The following is a 21,303-nucleotide window of genomic DNA, read 5'->3' on the forward strand; positions in this document are numbered from 1 at the left end:
TCATGGAAGCTTTTGCTTCTGTTAAAAAGTCTATCACCCTCTTCTGAAAAACATAATTGAAAATAAATGCCTTTATTTTTCTCTGTCCCTATTACTGTCCTTTTTCTTTGTAATACTTTTGATACACACATGTGTGTGTTTGTTGGTTTTATTATCCGTCTTTCTCTATTAGGGTGAAAGTTACCTACGATCTTTCCTCTTTCCTTCCCCTGCTGTGTCCTTCTCACATAGTAGGAATTCAAAAAATATTTAAATGAATAAAATAGTATGAACTTTCTTCCCATGTGGTTGATTTGTAGATAGCATTAAAAATATGATAAAAATCCCATACTCTAAGCATGCAAAGAACAACAGTGTTGAGAAGACAGATAATTATCTATAAATCCCTCCCCTCAAATGCCTAAATCTGAGGAAGGAAATCTTAAAAGAGAGGATTGTAAACATCTCTAGAATTTCTGTTGATTCCAGCGGGTTGCAAATTGCTGAATAATCATTGTGGATTTATTGTCTTTTCTGTCTAAGTTTTAAAATCTTAAAGCTAATTTACATCTCAAAGAGATGTCAGATGCATAATCTTTAAAAAAGGATCTGCACAGTGACAGCAAAGATGCGTAGACTTACCAAAGATTAAGCTAAGAAGAGAGTAACTACTGTTCTGGAGAAATGCCATTTGTTTAAAAAAAAAAAAAATGTTTTTGTAGGAAAAAGTCTTCCTTCCTTTGATGGCTCTGTCCTTGCCAGCCCTGCCCAAAGACACTCCTGGCAACCATGGCCGTTCAGCCGTGGAAGGGGACAGCCTGAGAAGGGGGGCGACTTGGACTTCTGCTTTAACAGGAAAGAGAAAGCAATTGCTGGTGGAAGCTTTAATTACATACAGATCGGCCTTTTCTTTTGCTTCAGTCCTCTCCGTCCCCATGCCAGGGGGGGAAATACTACCTTCACGGCTCACGCCGGAGGTCGGCTTCTATTTAGCTGCGGCTGCCCAAGCAAATCTTGCCTTCTTTCTAGAGCAGCTGCTCCTGAAGTGGACTGAGAGGCCCTGAGGTGGCTCTAGATAAGGGCGGGAACATTTCTGCTCCTGTCCCTGCCTGAGGAATTTCCTGGCTTCCCCAAGGAGCCCTGAGAGAAAGCCTGGGGGGAGGTTGGGGTGGGAGGCCAGACTTTGCCTCCCTCCTCCAGAGCAGAATAAGCAGTAGGATTGGGCTGAATGGAAGAGATGATCAGGGCCGGGAAGGAGACCAGTGCCTCAGCCTTCCCACCCTCCACAGCATCCCTCAGGTCCCAGGGGAGGAGGCAGTGGGATGAGAGAAAACCAGACGGGGAAAGGGTGTGTACTGGAGGCCACAGGGAGAAGGCCCAGAGCAGGTGTGTGTGCGCTGCAGAAGGGACCAGGGCTTTGGCATTGGCAGAGATAAAAGGCATTGTTTCTGTCACAAGGGATAAAGGGTGCTCAGCCACAGAACCTCCCCTGCTCAAAACACAAACAAACAAAACCCAAAAAACAACAACAACCCTTCAGAAATAAGTAAGGGTCATGAATATAAGACAATCCAAATGGTTAGGGGACCTGTAGGAAAATGTCTTTCCCCTTAAGCCTCACATCTGTCTTGTTTCCTCCTTCCCTCAGGGAGGACACAGCTGACCTCTAGCTCAGCCCCCAGCCCGCCCTGTGTGCTGTGCTCCCAGATGCAAAGGTGATGGCCTGGCTGGGCCACCTCTTAGCTCCTCTCCTGTGCAGTTTGGTATCTAATTCTCCTGATCCCTCTGAGTCAACCGCTATGTGAAAATAGATCCTTCTAAGAAGTGCATTCTTTCAACTTGAGGGAAATGACTTCCTTTTTGTTCTTAGCGAGTATTTCTGATGAAGTGAATTCACTGAGGGCTTCTAATTAGCTTTTCTGTACATACCCGCCTTGTCCAGTGTGGGGTGCACATACGATGTTCCCATTTGCGGGTGATGGTGTAGAATCGGTACTCGGACCGGACTCTGAGCACCTTGATGGTAGTTCCACTTTCCCCTCTCACCAGCCCTCTGACCACAAGCCCAGTGGCAGACTCACTGAGACCCAGTTACTTCCTCTTGCCAACTGGGAAAATTATGACTAACTCACCTGGTGTTTAAAAAAGAAAAAAAAAAGGAAAAAAGCTCTTGTTAAATGAATATCCATGCCTCAAATATAAAATAGGATTAGCAGTATTCTATTACTAAAATACAATAAAATGTGGCATTTCATACTGAAGGTAGATTAAACATCATTATATCATTACTCATCTTGTTTTTTTTTTTTTTTAAGATTTTATTTATTTGCTTCAGAGACAGAGAGAGAGAGCAGGGGGAGGGGCAGAGGGAGAGAGAATTCCAAGCAGACTCTGCTGATCATGGAGCCTGATGCAGGGCTTGATCTCAGAACGCTGAGATCATGACCTGAGCTGAAAGCAAGAGTCAGACACTTAGCTGAGTGAGCCACCCATGTGCCCCTCATTACTCATCTTCTTTTCAAATATAAAATCAAAGATCATTTACTGCAAAGTTAAATGAAAGAATATGGAAGTGAATGAAATAAAAAGCTACAGCCTACTGCCTGAGGAGGAGTCAAGATGGCGGAGAAGCAGCAGCTGAGATTACTTCGGGTACCGGGAGATCAGCTAGATAGCTTGTCTGACGATTGCAAACACCTACAAATCCAACGGGAGATCGAAGAGAAGAAGAACAGCAATTCTAGAAACAGAAAATCAACCACTTTCTGAAAGGTAGGACCGGCGGAGAAGTGAATCCGAAGCGACGGGAAGATAGACCGCGGGGGGAGGGGCCGGCTCCCGGCAAGCGGCGGAGCCACGGAGCACAAAATCGGGACTTTTAAAAGTCTGTTCCGCTGAGGGACATCGCTCCAGAGGCTTAACCGGGGTGAAGCGCACGCGGGGTCAGCGTGGCCTCGGGTCCCGCAGGGTCACAGAAGGATCGGGGTGTCTGAGTGTCGCAGAGCTCGCAGGTATTAGAACGGGGAAGCCGGCTACAGAGCCGGAGCCGAGGAGTGAGCTCTAAGCTCGGGTTTACCTTGAACCGCTCACAGGCTCGGTGAGCTCGGAGCGCGGCCGGAGGCCAGGCAGACGGGAGCAATTGGGCGCTGTTCTCTGAGGGCGCACTGAGGAGTGGGGCCCCGGGCTCTCGGCTCCTCGGGGCGGAGACTGGGCGGCCGCCATCTTCATTCCCGTCCTCCGGACTCTACGGGAAGCGCTCAGGGAACAAAAGCTCCCGAAAGCGAACCCGAGCGGATTACTCAGCCCGGCCCCTGGTAAGGGCGGTGCGACTCCGCCTGGGGCAAAGACACTTGAGAATCACTACAACAGGCCCCTCCCCGGAAGATCAACAAGAAACCCAGCCAGGACCAAGTTCACCGACCAAAGAGTGCAGTTTCAATACCAAGGAGAGCAGTGGAATTCCAGAGGAGGAGAAAGCAAAGCACGGAACTCGTGGCTTTCTCCCCATGATTCTTTAGCCTTCCAGTTAATTTAATTTTTTTTTCTTTTTCAATTTTTTTTCTCTTCTTCTGCTAATTTTTTTAACTTTTACCCTTTTCTTTTTTAACGTTTTTTAACTACTTTATCTAATATATAGATATATATTTTTTTTCCTTTTTATATTTTTTCTTTATTGGTTTTCTTTTTTAATTGTTTCTTTCTTTTTTTTTTTCTTTCTGAACCTCTTTTTATCCCTTTCTCCCCCCTCATGATTTGGGATCTCTTCTGATTTGGCTAAAGCATATTTTCCTGGGGTTGACACCCTTTTAGTATTTTACTTGCTCCTTCATATACTCTTATCTGGACAAAATGACAACGCAGAAAAATTCACCACAAAAAAAAAGAACAAGAGGCAGTACCAAAGGCTAGGGACCCAATCAATACAAACATTGGTAATATGTCAGATCTAGAGTTCAGAATGACGATTCTCAAGGTTCTAGCCGGGCTCAAAAAAGGCATGGAAGATATTAGAGGAAACCCTCTCGGGAGATATAAAAGCCCTTTCTGGAGAAATAAAAGAACTAAAATCTAACCAAGTTGAAATCAAAAAAGCTATTAATGAAGTACAATAAAAAATGGAGGCTCTCACTGCTAGGATATATGAGGCAGAAGAAAGAATTAGCAATATAGAAGACCAAATGACAGAGAATAAAGAAGCTGAGCAAAAGAGGGACAAACAGCTACTGGACCATGAGGGGAGAATTTGAGAGATAAGTGACACCATAAGACGAAACAACATTAGAATAATTGGGATTCCAGAAGAAGAAGAAAGAGGGGAGCAGAAGGTATATTGGAGAGAATTATTGGAGAAAATTTCCCCAATATGGCAAAGGGAACAAGCATCAAAATCCAGGAGGTTCAGAGAACCCCCCTCAAAATCAATAAGAATAGGTCCACACCCCGTCACCTAATAGTAAAATTTACAAGTCTTAGTGACAAAGAGAAAATCCTGAAAGCAGCCCGGGAAAAGAAGTCTGTAACATACAATGGTAAAAATATTAGATTGGCAGCAGACTTATCCACAGAGACCTGGCAGGCCAGAAAGAGCTGGCATGATATATTCAGAGCACTAAACGAGAAAAACATGCAGCCAAGAATACTATATCCAGCTAGGCTATCATTGAAAATAGAAGGAGAGATTAAAAGCTTCCAGGACAAACAAAAACTGAAAGAATTTGCAAACACCAAGCCAGCTCTACAGGAAATATTGAAAGGGGTCCTCTAAGCAAAGAGAGACCCTAAAAGTAGTAGATCAGAAAGGAACAGAGACAATATACAATAACAGTCACCTTACAGGCAATACAATGGCACTAAATTCATATCTCTCAATAGTTACCCTGAATGTTAATGGGCTAAATGCCCCAATCAAAAGACACAGGGTATCAGAATGGATAAAAAAACAAAACCCATCTATATGTTGCCTACAAGAAACTCATTTTAAACCAGAAGACACCTCCAGATTTAAAGTGAGGGGGTGGAAAAGAATTTACCATACTAATGGACATCAGAAGAAAGCAGGAGTGGCAATTCTTAGATCAATTAGATTTTAAGCCAAAGACTATAATAAGAGATGAGGAAGGACACTATATCATACTCAAAGGATCTGTCCAACAAGAAGATCTAACAATTGTAAATATCTATGCCCCTAACGTGGGAGCAGCCAACTATATAAACCAATTAATAATAAAATCAAAGAAACACATCAACAATAATACAATAATCGTAGGGGACTTTAACACTCCCCTCACTGAAATGCACAGATCATCCAAGCAAAAGATCAACAAGGAAATAAAGGCCTTAAATGACACACTGGACCAGATGGACATCGCAGATATATTCAGAACATTTCATCCCAAAGCAACAGGATACACATTCTTCTCTAGTGCACATGGAACATTCTCCAGAATAGATCACATCCTGGGTCCTAAATCAGTTCTCAACCGGTATCAAAAGATTGGGATCACTCCCTGCATATTTTCAGACCACAATGCTCTGAAGCTAGAACTCAATCACAAGAGGAAATTTGGAAAGAACCCAAATACATGGGGACTAAACAGCATCCTTCTAAAGAATGAATGGGTCAACCAGGAAATTAAAGAAGAATTGAAAAAATTCATGGGAACAAACGATAATGAAAACACAATGGTTCAAAATCTGTGGGACACAACAAAGGCAGTCCTGAGAGGAAAATATATAGCGGTACAAGCTTTTCTCAAGAAACAAGAAAGGTCTCAGGTACACAACCTAACCCTACACCTAAAGGAGCTGGAGAAAGAACAAGAAAGAAACCCTAAAGCCAGCAGGAGAAGAGAAATCATAAAGATCAGAGCAGAAATCAATGAAATAGAAACCAAAAACACAATAGAACAAATCAACGAAACTAGGAGCTGGTTCTTTGAAAACTTAATAAGATTGATATACCCCTGGCCAGACTTATCAAAAAGAAAAGAGAAAGGTCCCAAATAAATAAAATCATTAATGAAAGAGGAGAGATCACAACTAACACCAAAGAAATACAGACAATTATAAGAACATACTATGAGCAACTCTACGCCAACAAATTTGACAATCTGGAAGAAATGGATGCATTCCTAGAGACATATAAACTACCACAACTGAATCAGGAAGAAATAGAAAGCCTAAACAGACCCATAACCAGTAAGGAGATTGAAACAGTCATCAAAAATCTCCAAACAAACAAAAGCCCAGGGCCAGACGGCTTCCCGGGGGAATTCTACCAAACATTTAAAGAAGAACTAATTCCTATTCTCCTGAAACTGTTCCAAAAAATAGAAATGGAAGGAAAACTTCCCAACTCATTTTATGAGGCCAGCATCACCTTGATCCCAAAACCAGACAAGGATCCCATCAAAAAAGAGAACTACAGACCAATATCCTTAATGAACACAGATGCAAAAATTCTCACCAAAATACTAGCCAATAGGATTCAACAGTACATTAAAAGGATTATTCACCACGACCAACTGGGATTTATTCCAGGGCTGCAAGCCTGGTTCAACATCCACGAATCAATCAATGTGATAAAACACATTAATAAAAGAAAGAACAAGAACCATATGATACTCTCCATAGATGCCGAAAAAGCATTTGACAAAGTACAGCATCCCTTCCTGATAAAAACTCTTCTAAGTGTAGGGATAGAGGGCACATACCTCAACATTCTCAAAGCCATCTATGAAAAACCCACCGCAAATATCATTCTCGATGGAGAAAAACTGAAAACTTTTCTGCTAAGGTCAGGAACAAGGCAGGGATGTCCGTTATCACCACTGCTATTCATTATAGTACTAGAAGTCCTAGCCTCAGCAATCAGACAACAAAAGGAAATTAAAGGCATCCAAATCGGCAAAGAAGAAGTCAAACTATCACTCTTCACAGATGATATGATACTATATGTGGAAAACCCAAAAGACTCCACTCCAAAACTGCTAGAACTTGTACAGGGATTCAGTAAAGTGTCAGGATATAAAATCAATGCACAGAAATCAGTTGCATTTCTCTACACCAACAACAAGACAGAAGAAAGAGAAATTAAGGAGTCCATCCCATTTACAATTGCACCCAAAACTATAAGATACCTAGGAATAAACCTAACCAAAGAGGCTAAGAATCTATACACAGAAAACTATAAAGTACTCATGAAAGAAATTGAGGAAGACACAAAGAAATGGAAAAATGTTCCATGCTCCTGGATTGGAAGAATAAATATTGTGAAAATGTCTATGCTACCTAAAGCAATCTACACATTTAATGCAATTCCTATCAAAGTACCATCCATTTTTTTTTCAAAGAAATGGAACAAATAATCCTAAAATTTATATGGAACCATAAAAGACCTCGAATACCCAAAGGAATATTGAAAAAGAAAGCCAAAGTTGGTGGCATCACAATTCCGGACTTCAAGCTCTGTTACAAAGCTGTCATCATCAAGACAGCATGGTATTGGCACAAAAACAGACACATAGATCAATGGAACAGAATAGAGAGCCCAGAAATAGACCCTCAACTCTATGGTCAACTAATCTTCGACAAAGCAGGAAAGAATGTCCAATGGAAAAAAGACAGCCTCTTCAATAAATGGTGTTGGGAAAATTGGACAGCCACATGCAGAAAAATGAAATTGGATCATTTCCTTACACCACACATGAAAATAGACTCAAAATGGATGAAGGACCTCAATGAGAAAGGAATCCATCAAAATCCTTGAGGAGAACACAGGCAGCAACCTCTTCGACCTCAGCCGCAGCAACATCTTCCTAGGAACATCGCCAAAGGCAAGGGAAGCAAGGGCAAAAATGAACTATTGGGATTTTATCAAGATCAAAAGCTTTTGCACAGCAAAGGAAACAGTTAACAAAACCAAAAGACAACTGACAGAATGGGAGAAGATATTTGCAAATGACATATCAGATAAAGGGCTAGTGTCCAAAATCTATAAAGAATTTAGCAAACTCAACACCCAAAGAACAAATAATCCCATCAAGAAATGGGCAGAAGACATGAACAGACATTTCTGCAAAGAAGACATCCAGATGGCCAACAGACACATGAAAAAGTGCTCCATATCACTTGGCATCAGGGAAATACAAATCAAAACCACAATGAGATATCACCTCACACCAGTCAGAATGGCTAAAATTAACAAGTCAGGAAATGACAGATGCTGGCGAGGATGCGGAGAAAGGGGAACCCTCCTACACTGTTGGTGGGAATGCAGGCTGGTGCAACCACTCCGGAAAACAGCATGGAGGTTCCTCAAAATGTTGAAAATAGAACTACCCTATGACCCAGCAATTGCACTGCTGGGTATTTACCCTAAAGATACAAACGTAGTGATCCGAAGGGGCACGTGCACCCGAATGTTTATAGCAGCAATGTCTACAATAGCCAAACTATGGAAAGAACCTAGGTGTCCATCAACAGACGAATGGATAAAGAAGATGTGGTATATATACACAATGGAATACTATGCAGCCATCAAAAGAAATGAAATCTTGCCATTTGTGACAATGTGGATGGAACTAGAGGGTATCATGCTTAGCGAAATAAGTCAATCGGAGAAAGACAACTATCATATGATCTCCCTGATATGAGGGAGAGGAGATGCAACATGGGGGGTTAAGGGGGTAGGAGAAGAGTAAATGAAACAAGATGGGATTGGGAGGGAGACAAACCATAAGTGACTCTTAATCTCACAAAACAAACTGAGGGTTGATGGGGGGAGGGGGGTTGGGAGAGGGGGGTGGGGTTATGGACATTGGGGAGGGTATGTGCTATGGTGAGTGCTGTGAAGTGTGTAAACCTGGCAATTCACAGACCTGTACCCCTGGGGATAAAAATATATGTTTATAAAAAATGAAATTAAAAAAAAAAAAAAGCTACAGCCTACTGCCTAATTCGGTTCTCTGGATGGATCCACTGTGGTGTGTGGATATATCTTGATGTGAGTCATTCCAGACATTTTTCTAAAAATAATTATTCAAATAGACAAAACAAACTTTTTATCAAGCACGGGATCACCATTACAGATCTTACAACTTGCCTACTAATTGAAATATTAAAGTCCTCCTTCTCTCCATATCCATATCTTCTAAATTGACCTATTTTTCTAATGTTTTCAGAGTATCCCATCACAAGAATATACATAAATTTATTCAGCAAGCTGATGGACAAAATTTTTCCACTCTTATACATTTGTTCTAAAAACTTCTCCTTAACTAAAAAGAGAGAGAGAGAACATGTTTAAAGGCCAAAAGAGAGAGAAATGATTTCAACACATAAAAACAGAATTTTTTTCCATAATATAGAAATAGCTCTTAGAAATCAATATGAAAAAATAAGGAACAGCCCAACTTAAAAAGGAACCAAGGCAAAATGTTATGAAAAAGATAATTCTTAGAAGATGTGTGAAATTATGCTCAATCTCCTCTTCAAAAGAAATAGAAATTAAAAGTATAACAAAATGCTTTTCTCCTACCAAACTGGGAAAAAAAATGAAAGGACTAGTCATCTTGAATATTTATTAAAATGTGAGGAAACAGCATGTCCATATGCTGGTGGACTGGTAATTGTCTCAAACTTTGACAGAAAATTTTGGCAATATGGATCAAATTTTTTAAGTAAATGTTCTAGTAAAGGGTGCAAGGCAGAATTCTAAGATGGTCTAAAAGATTCTTGTCCTCTGCATACAAGCTCTGCACTATTCCATCCCTTGAGTGTGAACAGAACCTATGTACATGATGACATCTCACTCTCTTGATTAGGTTACACTATATAGCAAAGGTGAAGACATTTTGAAGATGTAATTAAACACCCAAATCAGTTCATTTTTATTTCATCGAAAGGGAGATTATTCTGGGTGGGCCTGACCTAATTAGGTGAGAGCCCTTAAAGGAGAGACTAGGGCTTTCCTAAAGAGATTCTCTGCCGACCTTGATAAAGTAAACTGCCATTGTGATGAGCGGGGAGTCATATGACAAGGAACTGCAGGCAACCTCTAAAAGCTGGGCAACCAGCAAGTGGGCAGCCATCAAGAAAACGGGTACCTTAGTCCTGCCACCACCACCTTCCAACAATGATGTCAATTTGAAAAAGAATCCTGAGGGGCTCCTGGGTGGCTCAGTGGGTTGAAGCCTCTGCCTTCAGCTCAGGTCATGATCCTGGGATCCCGGGATTGAGCCCCACATCGGGCTCTCTGCTCAGCAGAGAGCCTGCTTCCCCTTCTCTCTCTGCCTCGCTCTCTGCCTACTTGTGATCTCTCTCTGTCAAATAAATAAATAAAATATTAAAAAAAAAAAAAGAAAAGAAAAAAGAAAAAGAATCCTGAGCTCTAGAAAGGACATGGCCCAGCCAACACTTTGATTGCAACCTAGGGAGATCCTGAATGGAAGATCCAGCCAAGACTCCCTTCTCACAAAAACTGTGAAATCATGATTGATGGTGTTTAAAGTCACTAAGTTAGTGATTGTCACACAGCAGTAGGTGACTGATACACCCCACAATTGTATTTCTAGGAATTTAACTGACAAAAATCCTCTGTCAAGTCTACAGTTTATCACGTACAGTTATGTGCCTTGAAAAGTGGTTTCAGATAATCTGATCTTTTGGTGACAATTTCCAAGTCTCTTCCAGCTCTTGATGTCATCAGGGTCCCCTCAATAACTACTTTTTCCAGTCTTACATGAGGTTCAATATGGCAGGAACAACACTTCAAAACTAAGATGGTTTTGTGTGTGTGCCTGCATGCGTGTTTTAATAGAATTACTGAGCTCAGGCAAAACTTTAAGTTAAATATCAAGCTTTCTACTACAACAAAGTAACTGCAGGATTTTTATTGTGGCTGAGAGCTCAAATTTTGTTTCATGAAGAAGGAGGAGCCCCTGTTGCTCCTCCAGAAACTCGGGGTGGGGGGTTCATTGTTACTTCAAACAGTATTTTTTGGGAGCACTGAATTCTTGGCTGTTTAAAAAGAAACAAAGCCAGGGGTTAATTTGTTCAAATGCTGTTGCCTGAAGTTATTCTACCTTCTGGAAGAGTAAACCCAAGATGGCAGCTGCCATGATTGAATAGGTTTTGGGGGGTGTTCTTAAAACTGAATGTATAAATGATTGTGCTAGTAATGTGCAGTTTAATGAACTCCACTGATGCATGGTTTACGGAAGTGATTCTTCCATGTGTTAAAAACTCTTCCTAGCTTTGGCCAGCTCCTAAATTTTATCCTTTGGTCTGTGATTTAAGTATTTTCAAAAAGCCACCTAACTGTTTGATAAATGCAGTGTGTGATTCCTCTCTTGATATGCCTGTTAAAATGTAGCATCCATTTTTCTTTTTTTCTTTGTGTCTAAAAGAGACATTCTAATAGAAGGTTAATAAACATTTGGCAAATAAATGAATAGATGAATGAATAAATCAGAAGAATGATATCGCTACTAATTCAAGATACAAACTTTTTTACGTGTTACTTTTGTCTCTCATCTCTTGAAATGAAATTATTGATAGTGTTCTGACAGCTTATCTGGGTTTAATTTACCTGTAAAAACATGAAGCCCATGGCTGTCTTAATGCTTCTGCCTTACTTATTCTCAAAACTTCATAGGTCTTAATTCATCTAATGCTTCTATGAGTGAGGTACTCTTACTGTCTCAGTGCCACAGTTGAGAAAACTGAGGTCTGGGGGGATCGGTCAGTGTACCTGACATGCCAGGCAGGCAGAGTGGAGTGAGGGTTTGAACCCCAGCAGTCTGGCTCTAGGAGTGGCCTTTGTAAGTGCTAGTGATTCTACCAGTATACATTAGAGCTTAGGTAACCCAGATGTCCATTCACCATAACATCGTGGAAAAGTGTGATTACCCATGAAGGCTCTTATCCAACTTTACGTTAAATTTGCCATGAATACTTCTGAATGTGGGAAAATGTGATATAAAGGTTAGGGGAGGCAGAAAAGCTTATGAAAAGAGGGCAGGCAATATAGGCCCTGATTAAGAAAGTATTTGAAACCTCTGAATTGATCAATTCAAGGGAGAATCACAAAAGTTATTCCGTGTGGAAAAGCAATAATTTTGAAAAGAAATTGTGCAATATTCTTCACCTGCTGGGGCCACAGCTTCTGTAGAGAAGGGGACATGTCTTTCAAAGGGCTCCCAGATCAGGCAAATCAGTGCTGGATCATAGGGGAGGGATCAGCCCCAGGGAGACATTTACCCAGCCATATAGACTGCAATTATGTCATCGTCTCCCAAATGACAGGTAGGAGGGCCTCTTAAAGCTTAGGGATTGGTTAGAGTTATTAGTATCATGATGAAGAATTATAGCTTTTTTATAGAACATACGTGCTGGGCATTATAGCTAGAGCTGCCAAGAATCATCTCATTTAATTCTCTGTCCCAACCTTCCCTCCCCAATCGACTGGGGATGGCAGCCATGCACTGTCAGATGCCCTGACAGTGATGTTCAGATATCTTGGTTGTGATTTAAAATCTTGTGTTTGCCCCACTCATCTCATCAAGGTCACTATTTGTTCCTTACCTTTACCTACCATTTCCCCTCCAGAGAGAGCTCATCCACAAAGTGAAATAAAGAGATGGACTTCCCACATAACAATCTATGCCCTTGATCTGGGTTTTCTTGAATCCTTTTTTTTTTTTTAAATCCTGGAGGAGTAAGTCCGCACTGGCTTTTCCTTTTGGATGCATAATGTTCTGCGCTCCCTGCCTGTCTTCTCTCCTCGAGTAGGATTTCGCCATTTCCCAGGGTACAGGAGCACCTACTAACGTCTGTCCTCTTGAAGCTGCTCAGCCTCTTTCCAAAAGGGCTCTGTGCGAGGGCTCTTTCTTTATTCCTTGGGAAAACACAGCTCTTAGAGGCAGCTTTGCCTGATAGAGAACATTGCTTGGGAGCTATTTTATGTTTAATCAGCAAGGATACACACACCCGGCCATTTCCTGGAGAATATGTTGCCAGGTCAGCTCACAATCCACTCCGCCTTTTTTTTTTTTTGGCACTCCCTGTCTTTTGGAGAGTCTTACCACTGTTCAGAGAATTTTTCAACAGTCAAGTACTTTCTGTCTGAAAATGAGGCATAAATGCCCTCTTTTCCTGTTTTAGGCTGAATGCAAAAGGAAGTCCAACTTGTGAACAGACTTTCTCTTAGAATCACTCACAATGTAGCACATGCTTCGAGTCACTGCAGAACGTAACCGTAGGGATGCAGACTATTAGGAACTTGTCCTTTCCCTGTTCTCCAAGAGGCTAGAACTCGTTTTATCCACAACAGAAGTCTATTAGAATTAATGAAATAATGGATCTTTCCAATGATTTAATATATGCTGTGCAGCATGGGGACACTTTTCCCCCCTTGTTATGCCTGAGAGTGAGACTCGCCAGGAGTCTCCTAGCATACTGTAATGCTCAAAGCTAAATCTATATGAATTGAATAAATATTATTTGCCATATATCTCATCCAATACTTCCAATTTGTCCTTAGTAGTTTCTAATGATCAGGTAATTAATGTGGTTTTGGGGAGCTAAGGATGTATAAGGATAAATGCAAGCTTGCCCTATTCTTGGAAATAAATAACAAAATGGAAAACTTGAGTCCACAAACCACAAGAAAAATGCCTAAATAATCTAAGAAACCAGCAATTTTTCCTACATTAGGCTACCCAGTGGCCTTCCTCTAAGGCAGGTTCTTAATTCACAAAAGAGACCTATAACCAATTGACTTTTCATTAGTGAAGGATATGTCTAAAATATAATAGGGAGGTATTGAGAATACAAACCACTAAGCACAAAGAGCCCATTCTCTCTGTGCTTGCCCCACTCATCTCTTCAAGGTCACAGCTGGCCGGGTCCTTGAGTGTGTATGGAGATGGCATCATGGTGAAAAGTATCAGTCCACGTTAGAAAGTAGTTTGCTTAGCACTATCCTTGCAGACTTTGGAATAGCTCTCCAACATTGGACTGGTTACAGTGGAAACAGGGAGAAAAAGATTCTAATCATACATAATAAAGATTTCCATTTGTGAGCTCAACTATTGGGTCTGTCATCTTTCATCAGTAGAAACATGGAGGAAATCAAATACTTTGTTTTTGTTTTAACCACCCAGAGAAGGAAGAGAGCAGTGTGTGGGAAATCAATATATCTTACTGACTCCGACAACCCCTCCCTCTGGAGTGTATAAATGATCAGGGTCAGGCAAATTACTTTTCCATCATATTTGGTGCAAAACTACCCTGATGAGTGAGGAGAAAGGGAATCCTTTGATAAGATTTGGAAAATACCATCTGTTTTTCTTAGCATTTTTGGATGAATGTATCAGCACACTGCTTTTCTGCCGTCCACGACCTTGGTGTCCTGTACATTGAGGCACACTCATGTTCTGATTAGGGATTAGCTGTTCAGAGTCCTGGATTATCAAATGCATGGCAGGAAGGGGCATGGCATGAACTTAAGGGTATGGGCAGCAGTGCAATTAATAAGGGTTTTGCATTTATGATCAGGAGCCCAAATTTTCCCCTATGTGGATGGTTTTAGAAAAATCAATGTAGCAGTTGCACAGAGCTTAAATTTGTTATTGTTAAGGTCACAACTCTAAATTTCGCATTTCTAACACTGACTGTCTTCTTGAATGACATATGGATATTTGATCCTTTCAACTCTCTTAATGAACAGTGACAGAGATGTAACAGATTGTTTTCATCAACATTTACAAAGTTTCTCTCTGCCAAGCCAATGGACCAAAATGTTCAATAGAATAAAGTGGACCACTTGGGAGTTTCTTTGCTCTGATTTCATCTTTTTGCCTTTAGAGAAACGGTTCTGGCACCAGACTCTGAAGCAGAAATAAGAGAGAGAGGCAAAGGAGCTGTGAAATCCATATAGTAAATAACCATCTGTTAGCAATTTATCGGAAAAATATTTGTAGAAGGCCCAGGCATGCTTGGTTCATTTGGACATACAGCACTAAGTGTTTGTCCTCATAAGTGTGTACATTTCATAGTTGTGATGAATAGGTCAGCCTAAATGTGAAAAACTTAAATTCCAAAGCATTTTTTTAAAATAAACATCCTGTTACCCAGCATGTTAACTATCCTGTCATTCAATAGGATTTAGAATCTGTCTAGGTAATCTTACGCCTATTTGCCGTGCAATCTTACCTGAATGTTAATTACATTAGCATGTCTTGGTGGAAAGAAAAGAAGGAGGAAGTCTGAGTTGAGATATCTGGCTCGGGGTCAGGTTCAAGAAAAAGCTTCAGTTCAAATCAGGTGCTTTGCTGTAAAAGGAGACATGAAGCTGGTTGATGTTTTTAATCCTTTTTGAGGATGAACATGCGAAGAGTGTAATACTTCCTATTTTTCCATATGCTTTCCCACCTATGACATGTTCATACTCCAGGGATTGAGTAGATCATTCTGCTGGTAAACCCAGCCACAAACAGCCCCCACCACTTCCAGCGATTTCCCAGTGTATTCACTTAGCAGGATTTTTGAGTCAAGTTCTGTACGTGAGCACGGAGATGGTTAGTCTCTTTCTCAAATTAGTTAGTTAAACTTAGTTAAACTGCTCAACATAACAGGTTCAGATGGACCATAAAAAGCAAATACTGTTCCCTAAATACTACCCATCCACTTCTTGACCAATGTTTTAATTATTTACAATGAAACCAGGGTATTAGTCCTCCACTGTGATGATAAGACCAGTGTATTTCCTCATGTTAGAAACAAGTCAGAATTCATTGTTCTCACTTCCTTGGCAGAGTTCAGCTAACCTCACCCAAATCAGGAACACGATTAGCTTGCAAGTTTGCCATGGTAATCTTGATGAAAATAAAAACAAAGTGATTATCTAAGACCCCAGTTTATTTTTTATCATTGTGTAATTCTACGTATTTGAAATATACATAAAGAAAATGTTACAACAGTTAGTATACATTGTTTATTTAAAAATATATACATTAAAAATTTTTTGAAGTTTTTTTATAATCTCTACACCCAACGTGGGGCTCCACCTCATCTCCCCAAGATCAAGAGTCTCATGTTCTTCCTACTGAGCCAGCCAGGTGCCCCCACAATAAATTTTTTTTAATGTGTAAAATTTCCTGCAATTTTATGTTTTTATAAAATTTTTTATAAAAAATTTCCTGCAATTTTATATTTTAAAGATCACCACTGTTAAACATGTGAAGAAGAGCTTTTTCTACATATGTGCATATTTATATAAATCTACATAAATACGTATTTGCAAAAATTTTTAATGACACAGTAACTCTTTTTTACACTCTGCAGTGCTTGGAAATGGGTTGGGACACAAAAATTCTGTATATGCTTTGTCATGATGGGCTTAGTATAAAATAGTACAGGTAGTTAACTATTATTTTTCCTCCTTAATGTATGTATTTTCCAATTTCTGCTAAGATAAAAATGATCTTAAGGAAAAATGATACATTTAAGACAGGACTATCACAAATTTGACCTATTAAATTTGTGTTAGTCATAGAGTAAAATTAAGTTGAGAAAAATTATATTGAGAAATATTATTTCAACTGTTTAAAGATAAACAGCTTAGTATGTAGATATTTCATAATTAACACAGAGTGAAGGAAGAGAATGGACATTTTGAAACATTTATAGTATGCCATGCTTTGTGATAAGGAATTAAATCTGCTAATTTACTTAATTTTTCCAAAAATAATGAGAATTTGATATTATCCCTTTGAAAGCTAAAGGAACTAAGATTCAGAGATTTTTAATAGTTTGCCATGGTCATGCTGCCAAAATGTTGTAAAGTTACAATCTGAACCCAAGCTTGTCTGATTCCAAACTCTATGATTGTTCTTTAAAAATGTGTGTGTGTGTGTGTGTGTGTGTGTGTATCTTTGTTTTCCTAACTACCAAAATAATGTTTACTTATAGTTTAAGATATTTAGAGAATGAAGAAATAAATAACATAGGAAGATAAAGACATTATAATTCTTTTCACAGAATAACTACTGGTAGTTGTCAGGTAAATGTTTTCTCAAGTAGTAGTCCATACATATGCTAAAATACACATGTGTTTCTTATTGCTTTCCTTCACTTTATCTTATTTCCTTCCTTCTCTCTTTTTCTTTCTTTCCTTTTTTTGATAAGATCATGATATACACATTGTTTACAATTGGTGCTTTTTTTCCACTTGGCTTTTTAGTCCCATGAGTATCAAACTCTTTTTTAATGGCTAAAAACTAAAGTAGCACTGTTTATGATAGTTAACTAACTCCTAATAAATGCATATCTTGGGTCATCATAAACAATATTTCAATATACATTTTCATATATTTATTTTTTGTATGTATGTAAGTATTTTTTGGAAGATAAATTGTGAAAACTAAAGAGGCCTAAGATAGAAAGTTTGCACATATTAAATTATAAGCAATACTATAATACTGCCTTCCAAAAAGACATTACTAGTTTTCACTCCCATGGCATCGGGTAAGGGTGCCCTGTTCCACTGCTCCAACCAGCATCTCTAAAACCTCCCCACAAGAGGGGTTTCAGAGTATCCATCCCTCTCATTTCTCTAGTTGAAACACGGAGCCTGAGAGGTGTTGAAGGTTTGTTTTCCCATCATCACCTGTGTGATAGGAACTGGGTTTAAGCCCGGCTGAGATCATAGTGTTAGTAATAATAATGATGGCCAATAGTTCAGAGCCAACCACTCTTGTAAACACTTTCCAAATCATTTTCCTCACAACAATTCTACAAGTTAGGCACAGTTACTATCCCCAGGTTACAGGTGAGGAAACTAAGTCACCAACAGATGAAGCAACTTTTCCCCGGATCGGTATGGTTAGAATTGGCAATATGGCCCAAGAATCCATGCTCTGAACCTGCAGGCTGTATTTCTATTTCATACTTATTTTCTACAAATAAGTTGTTTCCAAGGTTGATTCCAACTAAGTTGCCTAGCAAGTTCATTAAGAATTCCAAAATACAGGCATGCCTGGATGGTTCAGTGGGTTGAGCATCAGACTCTTGGTTTCGGCTCAGGTTGTGATCTCAGAATGGTTAAGGTCGATTCCCACGTCGGGCTCCAGGCTCAGTGGGGAGTCTGCTTGAAAATTTTCTCCCTCTCCCCTGCTCCTAAATAAATAAATAAATAAATAAATCTTTAAAAAACATAAAAGTCCTAAGTATGAGTCCATATGTGCCATCAAACATAGAGGAAGAGCAGGATCAAGGATCTTGAGTTAAAAAGAACTCAAAGTGTGTGTGTGTGTGTGTGTGTGTGTATGTGTGTGTGTGTGTAGGTGTAGAAACAATGACTAGTGCTTAGAATGTGTCAGCCAGCTCTGACCAGTGAACTGTGGCTGGGGTTTCTCAGGAATAAGAGCAGAGACCACACACAGCCCCTTGAGCCGCTGAAGCCATCAATCTAGCAGTGGAGAAAGCTTCGTACTGAGGAAGAGACTGGTGTGTAATCTGAACTAAAAAATCTTCACAAATGAAAATGACTGAAAAATGATGTATCCATTAGGGTGTTTCTTACGATTCAATAAAAAGAACACAACTTGGAATTGATGGAGAAAATCTGTCCCAAATATATAACTCAATGAGTTGAGACTCTCCACTCAAAGGGGTTGCGCAGCGCATTGTTTGTTTTCTAGGTGTAGCAACCTATAGGTATGCAGGGATCTCACATCCTCTAAGCTCTCTTAGCGTTGATGGGCCCCCAAGGACTTAGATAGGCATTGTCTGCCTGCCTAGGAGGCCTCTTGCCAGACTCTTACGTTAAGCACACTGCACATCCTTCTGAGCCCCACCTCCAGCTGCACTCTTCATCACCATATGCAAGCCCAAGGGTTTTCTGGAACCCATTTCTTCTCTCTGAACATCAGGGGAATCTCAGTGTTCCCTCCCACTGCTCTGCCACAGCAGGACCATTTTTCTCCAATACTCGTGCTGCCCGGGCACGTCTACCAGTCACAATGCTCTGCTGACCTCAGCCAGGGAGTGACCTATCAGGCTGCACTTGCCACTTGCCACAGAACCTGGTGGCAGAGGAAGTGTATGTCCTACTCACTTCTTGCAAATTCCGTTCCTTGGAACTCTGGCCTCTCTTCTTCCCTTCTTCCCCTTTGCCTCTTTTCTGTCCTAAAGGCAGGCTTAATATGGGCCCAGGTTGCAGAAGAAGATTTTAATGAAATTAATTCAGATTCTCTTCTCCATGCTGTCATTCCACAAATCTTGAGAAACCCATGGTAACTTTTGATTCCGGTGGTAGGTAGGTCCTCCTTTGAAATCTTTGGTTCCGTGTGTTACTTAGATTGAATTGAAGCTGCACTCATGGGAGTGAGTGCAGACAAGAGGCTCCAAACACCCAAGTCCATGGGCTCCACCTTGTTCCTCAGGAAGCTCCTGACATAGGTTTGTAGAACCCTAGAACCTGAGGAACACAGTTTGAAAACCACTGTTCTAGAAACGAATTATTCAAAGTCTATTAGCAAAAGAGTCAGTTGGTAAAAGTAATGAATGTTTTCTTGTGGTCCTAGGCAAAGTGGGAAACCAATGCCATTGGATAATTGGATTGGGATCAGAAGACATATTTGAGCTTAGTTTAATTATACAGAAGAAAAAAAAAATCCTTTCTCCTCCAGTGAAGTTCTGAATCTTTTTAACTGCTAACAGATATATGTAAAGATGACTTGCAAAAGGTGATTTCCAATACATAACATATACAGTTTCTGATATATATGTGTATAATTATTTGATGCATATGTTTGAAATGTTTCTGTTTCAAGGACCAACAGCCATAAATTGAGGAAATAAAAACAGACAAGTTAAACAGTTGTTCCAAGCTGGTACACAGACACAAGAACATGTAGCATTCATCAATATGGCAGTTTGGCTTTCTTTCCAAGTCATGGCTTCATATTCTAGTCTTATTCCATCTCTTTTTTCACATTAGAATTCTACAACACTCCAAGAGAACCATAGCAAACTTCAACCTTATAGCTATTAGAGAATGAAAAAGTTGGAGGTATATATATATATATATATATATATATTTCATCATATGAAAAATAACCATAAATAACATAGCATCATTGATAGCAAAGATAAAGGATTATTCTATACTGAATCTTTCAGCCAATATTTTGGTATTCACTGGAGGAAAGAAAGAGAAACCAGTGGTTTTGCAGCTTAAACCCTTTGATGATGGTTAGTTCCAAGGGATCTGAAAACTGTAGATTTCTCTGAGGGCATTTGTTATTGTGTACTATATTTATACAGGACAGACAGAACCCTTATGTGTCCATTAATTTCATTTGCAAAGTGATGCTCTAGTGGGAATGATCTGATGTATGCATCTGTACTACTTTGTCCATCCATAAATTCATAGGGGAGCAGGCTACACTGGGCCAGTTGTTCACTTTTTTATCTTCTCTCTTCTTTCTATTGAAAAGAGCCAAATTTGTTTTATTTTTGTCTGATTTAAGTTGTTTGCCTCTGCTTCTTTGGGCAAAGCCAAAATAAAAACAGTTTTCAGATTTTACCATTTTTCCCCCACATTTAAATTACCTAGGATATTATTTTATGGATTCATCCTTACCATACTGTGGATATCTGATCACTAGAAATTTAATGTACTAAAATAGAATAAAATAAAATACTGTTTTATGACCATGAACTATAATGTGAGTGATACACAATTAAGTCTGGAAAAATTTCCACTAACATGGCTTAATAAATATGTAATATGTATTTTTTAAGATTTTATTTATTTGAGAGAGTGAGACAGAGATCACACACACTGCGTGTGCACATGCATGTGAGGAAGGGGCAGAGGGAGAAGAAGACTCCCAGCTGGGCAGGGAGCCCAATTTAGAGCTCAATTGCAGGACCCTGAGATCATGTCCTGAGCCAAAAGAAGTTGCTTAACCAACTGAGCTACCCAGGCACCCCTATAATAGCTATTTTTAATATACTGGGATTTTAAAAATATAACTTGGATCCTTTTCCTCCTCTTCCTTATTTGTCTGTGTCACTTAAAGTTAGGTTTTTAGGGCTCCTGGGTGGCTCAGTCAGTTAAGTGGCTGACTCTTGATTTCAGCTCAGGTCATGATCTCAGGGCCCTGCGTTGGTCTCTGTCTTCAGCGGGGATTTGCTTGAGGATTTTCTTTCTTCCTCTGCCCCACCCCCCACCCGCAGCTACTCACTTTCTTGCTTCCTCTTTCTCTCTCAAATAAATCTTTTTTTTTTTTTTAAAGTTAGGGTTTCAAAGCC

The 21,303-nt window shown here is 39.8% G+C and overlaps 1 protein-coding gene across 2 annotated transcripts in view; it reads left to right on the forward strand.

Annotated features, from left to right (window-relative positions):
- The window catches only part of FBXL7 (F-box and leucine rich repeat protein 7), a 366,015-nt gene that overhangs the window by 291,167 nt on the left and 53,545 nt on the right, over positions 1-21,303 (forward strand). The gene's annotated exons all lie outside the window — the stretch shown is intronic.

This window comes from Lontra canadensis, unplaced genomic scaffold, assembly GCF_010015895.1.
Source record: "Lontra canadensis isolate GAN:19392208 unplaced genomic scaffold, GSC_riverotter_1.0 scaffold22, whole genome shotgun sequence".
Taxonomy (NCBI): Eukaryota; Metazoa; Chordata; class Mammalia; order Carnivora; family Mustelidae; genus Lontra; species Lontra canadensis.